Source organism: Balaenoptera physalus (assembly GCF_965194825.1).
Source record: "Balaenoptera physalus genome assembly, chromosome: 10".
Taxonomy (NCBI): domain Eukaryota; kingdom Metazoa; phylum Chordata; class Mammalia; order Artiodactyla; family Balaenopteridae; genus Balaenoptera; species Balaenoptera physalus.
Window position 1 is genome coordinate 12540450 of NC_138889.1, and position 10341 is coordinate 12550790.

The 10341-nt window shown below is 44.2% G+C and overlaps 1 long non-coding RNA gene across 1 annotated transcript in view; it reads right to left on the reverse strand.

The window, feature by feature from the left end:
* LOC309637031 overlaps nt 1–9496 on the reverse strand; it is a 64809-nt gene extending 55313 nt beyond the window's left edge. Inside the window, exon 1 of the long non-coding RNA XR_014250381.1 lies at nt 9198–9496. This is a non-coding gene — a long non-coding RNA (uncharacterized lncRNA). The remainder of the gene's footprint in view (nt 1–9197) is intronic.
* Nucleotides 9497–10341: the final 845 nt, after the last annotated feature.

Genomic DNA, 10341 nt, shown 5'->3' on the forward strand with positions numbered 1-10341 from the left:
CTTAGTTTATTTGGTAGTGGTTTTTTTCTTAGTTGTATTATATATAAAATGATGCAACATTTACAATAGATGGTGACTTAGATTCAGTGAGATCCAGTAATTTGAACTTGCTTTCCCTCTTTCTTTCTGAAAGGAGTTTATCCCAGTGACCTCAAATCAACATCCCTGGGGCATGATCCTTCAACTGACTTTGAATTTGCTGTGAACAAATAACAACTTTTGTCAAAAGCTCTGATGAAAGACAAAGCATTTCCAAGAGGTACCGATCTAGTGACCCTATTTTTTTAAAAAAGCAGATCATTAACTCAATCAGCAACTTTTTATTGGGTACCTATTATGTATCAGCTATGGTTCCAAATGTGGATATATATTTACAGCAAACAACACAGATAAGGTCTTTCTTCTTAAGCATTTTTCCCACCCCCCAGGGCATTGTTGTTCAATAGAAATGTAACAGAAGCCACACATGTAATTATATTTTTTGAGTAGCCACATTAAAAAAAGTAAAAGGAAACAGGTGGGATTAATTTTAATAGTATGTTGTATATAACTCAAGATATACAAATTATTTTTAATGAGGCATTTTATATCCTTTTTTTCATACCAAGTCTTCAAAGTCCAGTGTGTATTTTCACCTACCTACACAATATCAGTGAGGACTTAGTACAGTCAAGTGTTCAACAGCCACATGTGGCTACTGTGTGGGACAGCACAGCTTTAGGGAATGGAGAGAGAGAATAAAGAGGTAAACAAATCCCATCATTTTAGATAAGGTCCTTTTAATAAAGTCTTCTATTGAGAAGGTAATATTGAGATGAGATCTAATAGATGAGAAGGACCGTGCTATGCTAAAATGAGATGGACGAGGGCTCCAGGTCCCAGGAGTAGTAAGATCAAAGTCCCTGCACTAGGAATGAATTTGGAGCATCCCAGGAGCAGAATGAAGGTCAGAATGGCTGGAATAGAGTGAGTGTGTGTACCTGTATGTTGTGGGGCAGGGGCAAAAGTGGAAGAGGTGGGAGTGTAAGGGACCAGGAAGGAGAGGCACACAGGAGCCAGATCATGAAGGGCCTCGTGGGCATTGTAAAGACTTTGGAAATGATGTGTTAGGCTCATATGCCTTGTTTCTATGTGAAATCACACTTGTTACCGGTGACCACTATGTTCATCTTTTAAGTATTCACATCCATTTGTTTAATAATCAACTCTGGACTTCTGCTGGAGGTTGAGGTCTAGGTTTTCCATGTGAAGTTTTCAAAAGTCATCCCTTTTCCTTTGTTGAAAGTGGAGACATTCATTATCTTTCGGCATATCTCCTATTTTCCATGATTTTTCAAAGGTCACTTGGAGTGATGCTGAGTCCACACCTGCAAGTTCCTCCAATATTCAAGGATGTAAAACAAATCAGCCTGGAGACATGAACACACGTTTAGTGAGTCAATTCTTTTTTTTTTTTTTTTTTTGCTAGACTGTCACACATCTTCACTGAAGCTTCTTTTTGTAGTATTTGTGCTGTTCTTTTCCATTTGAAGAGGTCACTTGATGGTGAATAGCAACTGAACTGATACTGCCTTCTACTGGTTGTTAAAATTGTACCGTTTTCCCTACCTTCTTTTTTTGCTCTGAACACACTAATCTTGGTTGGATTTTTCACATGAATTTTAGCTCATATCGTGTATTGTTTTCTAAACATTGATGTTTACGTGACCTTTTTGTCGTTTGTGTTTATAGCAATTGACGGTGGTAGTCACCTTCCTCCCAGTTCCCCAAACATCAGGGCATTTTGACTCTTCAGGTTCCCTTGTGTCCAACATTTGGCCCCCAGTCCTTATGTTAGTTAGGACCCTCTGTTGAAAGTTGTGGAAATATGGCTCAGCTGATTCATGTCCAAAGGAAATGGACTAGCTCATATGATGGGGAAGTTCACTGATTTCCACCACAGTAGGATCTGAAGTCTCAAAAATGTTAACTGGACTCTGTCTTTTTGCTTTGTTTTTTCTATTTGTTTTCTTTCTTGGGAGGCTCTTTAGCTTCACCCCAGCAAAAAAAAAAAATTTTAAGAAGAGTCTCTTTTCTGATAGCACCAGGAAAAATCAGTCCCTGGGGGATATGGTGTTCTCATTGGCCAAGTTTGGGGTACATGCCCCACTCAAGCCATATGGCTTGAAATGGTAAAATTGGTTCCTCAAGGGAAGATCAATCAGAATTCTGTTTCAAGAAGAGAGAATGGATATTAGGTAAGAGCAAAATAACCAGTCTCCCTATAGCCTTACACATCTCCCTCTATAACGTTGCTTATATTTGTCCTCCTCTCCCCATTTCCTCTGTCTCTCCTTCAGCTGAGTTATGTTGGATTTTCTCCTGGACTGTTAAAAAGGGCTCTTAACAAATCTTCCACCTTCTGGTTTCATCAGGATTGCCATATCACACAATTCCACATGCACAAATTATATGAAGGTATGCAAACGTTGTGCAACACCCTGGACCAGACTCTTTTCCCAGCTCCACTCCCTCTGAAACGCCCAGAGGAATCTCCCAAAGTGTAGTTCTGAGTGTGCCAGAATCTGCAGAGACCACCAGACCAGGAAGAAAGTCAGAAAGTTCATCACTTAGAGGGGACAGAGAGATACCATATTTAGAAGTTAGGGACTGGAATTTGATAGAACAATGAGAAAGAATGGCTGCACTGTATAGAACCAACTGATGTAAGAAATACAAAGCAATACAAGAAATGTTCACTAACCACAAAGAGCTTTTGTAGTACGGTAAACATGAGAACCAGGAAGGGCCATATGAGGGGTCCTGTCCATATTTCATAGATAACTTGTGGCTGGAACGATGAGGGAGAGCATCATGATAGAGGTGGCATTTGAGCTGGTCCTTGGCAATAGGTAGGGTTTTACTGGCTAAGAGGAGGTGAGGAGGGGGCATGCCTGGCAAAGTGAATGGCTCAAGCAAAGACACGGCAAGTTTGATAGGAGGTTAGAGAACGGGCACTTGCCCAGATTGTCTGTGCCCTGGTAGCTGGAGACAGATTTTGAGACTAAGTTCAGGCTAAATTGTGGATGGTGTTGAATGTATTGAATTTGGGGGATGGTGGAGAGGTGTGATGTGCTAAAAAAGAAGTATAACCCAAAGGACAAGCAGACACTTTTCTGGTGGTCTGTAGGGCCATTTATCTTTCTATGCTTTTAAGAGAGTGAGTGGGAGAGTGGCCCAAGCTCTTAAGGTCCAGCATGGGGAGCCCATTTCCCACTTTGGTGTAGCTGGCATCCTGCTCTCTGCATGAGGGGGTGAGCCTGTGCCTTAGCAAGCAGGACTCATGCTCCAGAACAGATTTCAGCACATGGGCCCCCAGGACCATCCTGATACTGAATCCTTATTCCTGGCTCCACCTTTGCCTCCAGCCAGGCTGTGTTTATTTGGGATTCTCTGGTGTAACGGAGGCGGAGGCGGTCCCAGGCCGGCTATGCAAGGTCTGGGAGCAGCCATGGAGACAGTAGCAGAGAGATACAGCGCAGGCCCTATTTGCATGCTCAGTGTCGGGGGATAACTCCCCAGCTGGCCTGAAAGGTCAGCCAGGGGATCTTGTTTGTGAAAATATAAAGGAGCATAAGTTGCTGGCTGTTTCTTTCTTAATTTTTTCTCTCCCTTTTACCCTGCACTGGGAGTTGGGTTATGCTTCTTGCCAGGATCTCTCCTTCCTTGTCAACTGACTGCCTCTCTTTCTTCCCTTCTCAGAAGGAGGGATGGGTTTCTTGGCTGGATTTCTAATAGCTTCAGAAAGGCCTTCCAGTCTCTGCTGACAGAGGCTGGCTTCAGTGTGACTTGTGCGACATGACACGATATGCCAGGACTTGGCTCTAAAGTGTCCCAGGAAACACACTTCAGCAAGGCAGTCCTGCTGCCGGCCCAGGGGTCCCTGGAATGGGGAAGGAAGGGGTGGTGGAGTTAGAATGCATCTGTGTGAGGTGGGCGGTGTGGCCATTTGGGTGGCTTCCCATTACCCATGATGGCAGGCCATCAGGATGAGGTCACAGTTGCCTGCTCTCTGATCCAGATTAGTTCAGAAAGTGCTGGGCAACAAACAGATGCCCAGATGTCCTGTGGGGAAGATTCATTTCTGTAAGACTTCTTCCAACTCCCGGGCTGCATTTCAACAACAGCCTGCTCCTGCTTTTTCTTATGTTCTATTGATGGTGGTAGGATTAGGAATAGACCTTACTAAACCAAAATGTAGATACCTCTACCCCAGCCCATCAGAAGAACAGATAAGGATCTGTCAGTTTGAAATGTATCTGGACTTTGGTTGTAAGATGCTAGAGCAACCCCCCTGACCTGCATGAAGGAAGCCTACCACTGACCCTTCGCAAGAAGGAGGTACCCACTGCAGGTTAAGAGAGCATCTGTTAGATGGCCAACAGACACATGAAAAGATGTTCAACATTGCTAATTATTAAAGAAATGCAAATCAAAACCACAGTGAGGTATCACTTCACACCAGTCAGAAAGGCCATCATCAAATAGTCTATAGATAACAAATGCTATAGAGGGTATGGAAAAAAGGGAACCCTCCTACACTGTTGGTGGGAATGTATACTGGTGCAGCCACTATGGAAAATAGTAGGACGGTTCCTTAAAAAACTAAACATAGGGGCTTCCTTGGTGGCGCAGTGGTTGAGAATCTGCCTCCCAATGCAGGAGACACGGGTTCGAGCCCTGGTCTGGGAAGATCCCACATGCCGCGGAGCAACTAGGCCCGTGAGCCACAACTACTGAGCCTGCGCGTCTGGAGCCTGTGCTCCGCAACAAGAGAGGCCGCGACAGTGAGAGGTCCGCGCACCACGATGAAGAGTGGCCCCCGCTCGCCACAACTAGAGAAAGCCCTCGCCCAGAAACGAAGACCCAACACAGCCAAAAATAAATAAATAAATAAATAAAAAACTAAACATAGAGCCGCCACATGATCCAGCAATCCCAGTCATGGGTATATATCTGAAAAAAATCAAAACTCTAATTCAAAAAGATACATGCACCCCAGTGTTCATAGCAGCACTATTTACAATAGCCAACATGTGGAAGCAACCTAAATGTCCATCAACCGATGAATGGATAAAGAAGATGTGGTATATATATATACAATGGAATAATTCTCAGCCTTAAAAAAGAATGAAGTATTGCCATTTGCAGCAACATGGATGGACCTAGAGAATATTATGCTTAGTGAAATAAGTCAGAGAAAGACAAATACTATATGATATCACTGATATGTGGAATCTAAAAAATAAGACAAATGAATCTATATACAAAACAAAACAGACTCAGACATAGAAAAGAAATTTAGGGTTACCAAAGGGGAGAGGAAGGGGAAGAGGGACAAATTAGGAGCATGGGATTAACCAATACAAAGTACTATACAGAAAATAGATAAGCAACAAGGATTTACTGTACAGCACAGGGGATTATATTCATTATCTTGTAATAACCTATAATGGAATATAATCTGCAAAAAAATAACTGAATCACTATGCTGTATACCTGAAATTAGTGCAAAGTTGTAAATAACTATACTTAAATAAAAATTTTTTTTTAAAAAAAAGAAAGAGGATCTGTTAGCGTCTGGTAGACACAAGCAAAAATCCTAGCTCGCCCACTTGCCTGTGAGGCTGGGCAAGTCACACAGCATCAGTTTCCACATCTTTTAGGTAAGTGCTCACCTCACAGTGACGTTAGAAGGACTAATCAAGGTAAGGCACATAAAGGGTTTAGCACAGCGCTGGGTGCTTAGTCAGCACTCGAGAAGTGGTAGATACAGTGATTATTAAGGCAGCAGTTTTGCCTTTATTGTTTGGCACTGATTAACCAAAAAAGGAAGAATGGTCCTGAGACAGGACTCCGCATACACCCAGCTGTTGCTCCCACAAGCAGTCCAGGACAATAGCACTTACATGGGGGGCTAATTTAACACAGTATTAATTTTAAGAGGCAGCTGGGTCATCCCCAGGCTCCAGTGCCTTCCCCGCTCCTGGCTGGCACCCTGCCCTGGAGAGACAGTCTTCTCTGTGGCATCCAGATTGACCTCAGGAGGGTGTTTGTGACTCAGCGATCAAAGGGTTGTTAATTTTACACTCATATCATATTAACACATTTAAATGGTCTCATTAGTTTTCCTGCTGATGTCCAGCTTTGAAATTATTGCTTTGCCTCTAGAGCCCCCATGGACATGAGCTCCCGTTTTTAGGGGTAACACTCCCACACGCCCATAGATCTAGGACAGCTGCCATTTGGGCTTTCCCTGTGGTTCAACTGGTCCATGAGATTGGAGAAGCAGCAAGTCGGAAACTACTACTTTGATGTCTGGTTGGGATAAATGCAGGTAAGGGCAACTCATTCGCACAAATGCAGGGAGAGAGCTGAGTGTGTCGGTGAAAAGAATCAGGTGCTACAGTGGACCATAAGCTTGAGAGCAGTCAGCAATGCAACTCAGTTCAAGTGCCTGACACTGATTATGGTAAGTGTGTGTGTGTGTGTGTGTGTGTGTGTGTCCCTTATGCCCAGCCTGGTAACCACCCCACCACCCAAAGAAGAAACATTTGACAAAATAGGTTGTCAGTACATCTTCCAAAATTTCAAAGGAGGTGTTATTTTAAGGCCAGCCCTGGGGAATAACTCTACAACAACCCTTCCGGCAACTGAGTGCCAGAATGTTACATTTTGTATTTAGTCTCTCTGCAAGCCTCAGAACCTGAAATTCTCAGAGATTCCTTTAAAATAAAAGTTAAAAATTACTTCCTAAAGCCTTGATTGTTGAAATATCTGACTGTGTATGGTACCGTGCTGAGCCCCTTTTAAAGAAAAAAAGAGAAATAACACTGTGGCCGGGCAGCCTAAATAGTGTTCCTCTCCCCCTTTTTTGGGCTGGTGCCTGGAACAGTGACCAGCTCCTTCTGACAGGGCATGAGTGATGGGTGCTGAGAGCGCAGGACCATTTGTCAGAATCAGGCCTCCCGTCAGCAGTGCAGGAGATCGAAGGTCATGCTTCAACTTTGCCACAGCTGTCATCCATGAAATGGAACCCTCAGCTAAGCATAATCCAGCCCGCAGGCAGATGGCTGTGCAGAACCTGTGTGTGTCTCACCAGCAAACCCAATCACAGTAAACCTCAACTGTGGGCCCTTCGGGGGCAGCCCCCAGCTGCTGATACTAAGCCAGCATGTACAGGCACTCAGCAGAGGCAGTTGCCTGTCCCGGGTATCGTTTTACCCTCACAGCAACTCCATGAGGTAGATGTTATGATTCCCATTTTACAGATGAGGAAACTGAGAATTTGAGAGGTGAAGTGAGCTGTTAGGTCTACCCACTAAGTAATAGGATCAGGATTCAAGCCCAGATTCTCTCCGAAGCAACTCCAAATTATCTAAGGAGACCCAGGTGGGATCTGACCTGTGGAGAGGTGGATCTGGTGCCCATCCTGCAAACCCACTGTTCCTTAGGAAGCAGGGCCATCTGCAGATTTATTAACAAATATCTGATATATCCTGGCCTTTGATTTTTTCATATTTAAGCATTTAATCAAAAGGAGTCATTAATAACATTTGAATGTGCTTTTAAAGGATAGTATGCCTTGGGACTTCCCTGGCGGTCCAGTGGTTAAGACTCTGCACTTCCACTGCAGGAAGTTAGATCCCTGGTCGGGAAACTAAGATCCCCTCATGCCTCATGGCGTGGCCAAAAAAAATAAAAGATAGTATGTCTTAAAAGACATCAATTTGTTTGATGGATCCTTATCACAGAAAATTTAGAAATATAGAAAAAAGAAGAAATTACCAGTCACTGGTAATTCCACAGTCATTAGCATTCTGGTATTTTTTCATTGTATGTGCATATAAATGCATGATAAAATACAAATTGGAATGTAAATAAAATCTGTTGACTCCCATTTCCCTCTCAACCTTATATAATAAGCATTTCCCATAAATTAAATATTCTTTGAAAGTAATATTTTAAAAGCTTTGAACAGGTTCTAGGACATAGTAAATGCTTAACAAATGGTAGCTATTCCTATTTATTATACAATATCCCACTGAATGAAAGGACTATAATTTATTTTACCTTCCCGATTTCGATGAAAATTTAGGTTATCAGTCCCCTCTCCATTATTGTAAACAATTGTACCAAGAACTTTTTGTACATAAAATTGTGTCTAAGTTTCTCACTAATTTCTTAGGGTAGATTCTTGCTAAGGAATTTCTGGATCAAAGCTTAAGCCATTTTAAACTTGTTATTTCAAATGCATGTCACCAAATTGCTTTCCTAGAAGGAGTGTACCTGTTTAAATTCTCAGAGCGGTATAAGGGAGGGTTCATGTCCTCCCGCACTGAATTTGGGGGATGGTTTGACTTTGGCGAGCAGAGTTCTATTTAAAACACAGCCTGACTGACCCATGTGCTTCTCACGCATGGAGAGAGTCAGCAAGCAGGCAAGCTGGCCTTGAGATAATGGCAGCGAGATCTGGGGATTTCCTCTTCAGGAACACAGTTCTGAGCTACCGCTGTTCTGCCCTAACCTGGCCCTTGTTATGTATCCCTGAGAACGCTTGTGCTTCTCTTTATGTAATAGTTACCCCGCTGGTGATGACTCGTTCAGCATCGTTCCTCCCTACTGGACTGTAAACTCCATGAGACTAGCTCTCTTTCACCACCAGCCCAGAGCCTGGTACCCCGTGCGCACCCAGTGAGTATTTGTGAATGGGAGAACTGCAGCTGTACATCAACATGCCCTAAATTAAGAGTTTTGAGCTGAATCATCCTCTCGTGGCTGTCTGTGTTTAAAAATGGGGAAAAAATTTTTTAATCCTTCTTACATAGGATTAAACCAAAAAGCAAGTTACAGAACATTGTGTACTTTATGATCCCAGTTTTGCAAGACAGAGAAAGAGGTAGGGAGAGACAAGAGATGGAGAGACCTTCAGAGGTGGGGAGACCCAGAGTGTTACCAAAAGTGGCGTCCAGCTGCTCGCCACTCCGGGGCCGATAAAATGCCCAAATGACACCCAAATGGCAAAGTCCCCAAATGACACTCAGTGCTCACAAACGGTCCTCAACGTCAGACACACATCAGAACCAACTGGCAAAATGCCCAAATATCACTTCGTGCTCAAAAGAGAAGTCTGCCCGGGTGCACACCGGTGGACTCACTCGGCCTTGGAGCTCGTCAGCCCATCCAGATGCATGTTTCCATTCCACCAAGGAAAAGCGTTACGTTGGCAGCCAGCGCCGAGCAGGAGAGAAACAGGGAGGATCCCCAAAACAAATGGTTTCAGCAGCTGCTAGGAGTGTCGCCCAAATCCCCCTCTCGGGGCCAACTAGCCAGAGCAGCGAGCTCATCGCCACCATCCCGGCGCGCGACGCCACGGCCAGAGGCTCTGCTCCGGAAATCCCGGGGAGCCAGATGTCGCGAGAGCACAGCCCCGCGTTAGGCGCCGCGAAACTGTTACCGAAAGTGGAGGCCAGGTGCCCGCCGCTCAAACAGCCAACAAAGAGGCAAGGTTGGTGGAAAGGAGGTTGGCTTTATTTACTTGTTTGTTTGTTTATTTATTTATTACATCTTTATTGGAGTATAACTGCTTTACAATGTTGTGTTAGTTTCTGCTGTATAACAAAGTGAATCAGTTATACGTGTACACATATCCCCATTTCCCCTCCCTCTTGAGTCTCCCTCCCACCCTCCCCATCCCACCCCTCTAGGTGGTCACAAAGCATCGAGCTGATCTCCCTGTGCTATAGCAGCTGCTTCCCATTAGCTATTTATTTTACACTTGGTAGTATATATATGTCAGTGCCACTCTCTCACTGCGTCCCAGCCTCCCCTTCCCGCCAGTGTCCTCAAGCCTGTTCTCTACGTCTGCGTCTTTATTCCTGCCTTGCCACTAGGTTCACCAGTAAGGAGGTTGGCTTTATTTCAGAGGCCGGCAACCAGTGGGCAGGGCGGACACCTGTCCAAAGGCCAACTCCCCCAAGGGACAATCAGTGGGCAAGAGATTTTATAGATGGAAGGAGGGGGCTACGTGCAGAAACAGCACAGTCAGCTCTGACAGTCATCATGAAATTGATCATGGGGTGGTCTGATCGCATCATCTTGATTGTTTTAAGTACAGTTAGTCCTTAGTTCCAGGATCGGTTTGTTCCCATTTCTTTGAGGCCAGTTCTTGGAATTGTGGCAGCTTATGTCATGGCTGCAGCCTGGTCATCATGTAGTAACTTCTTCCACCTGATGGGGGTTTCAGTATCTATAAGACAGCTCACAGGATGTGGCTCCGAATATTATCTATAGCCCTTGAGG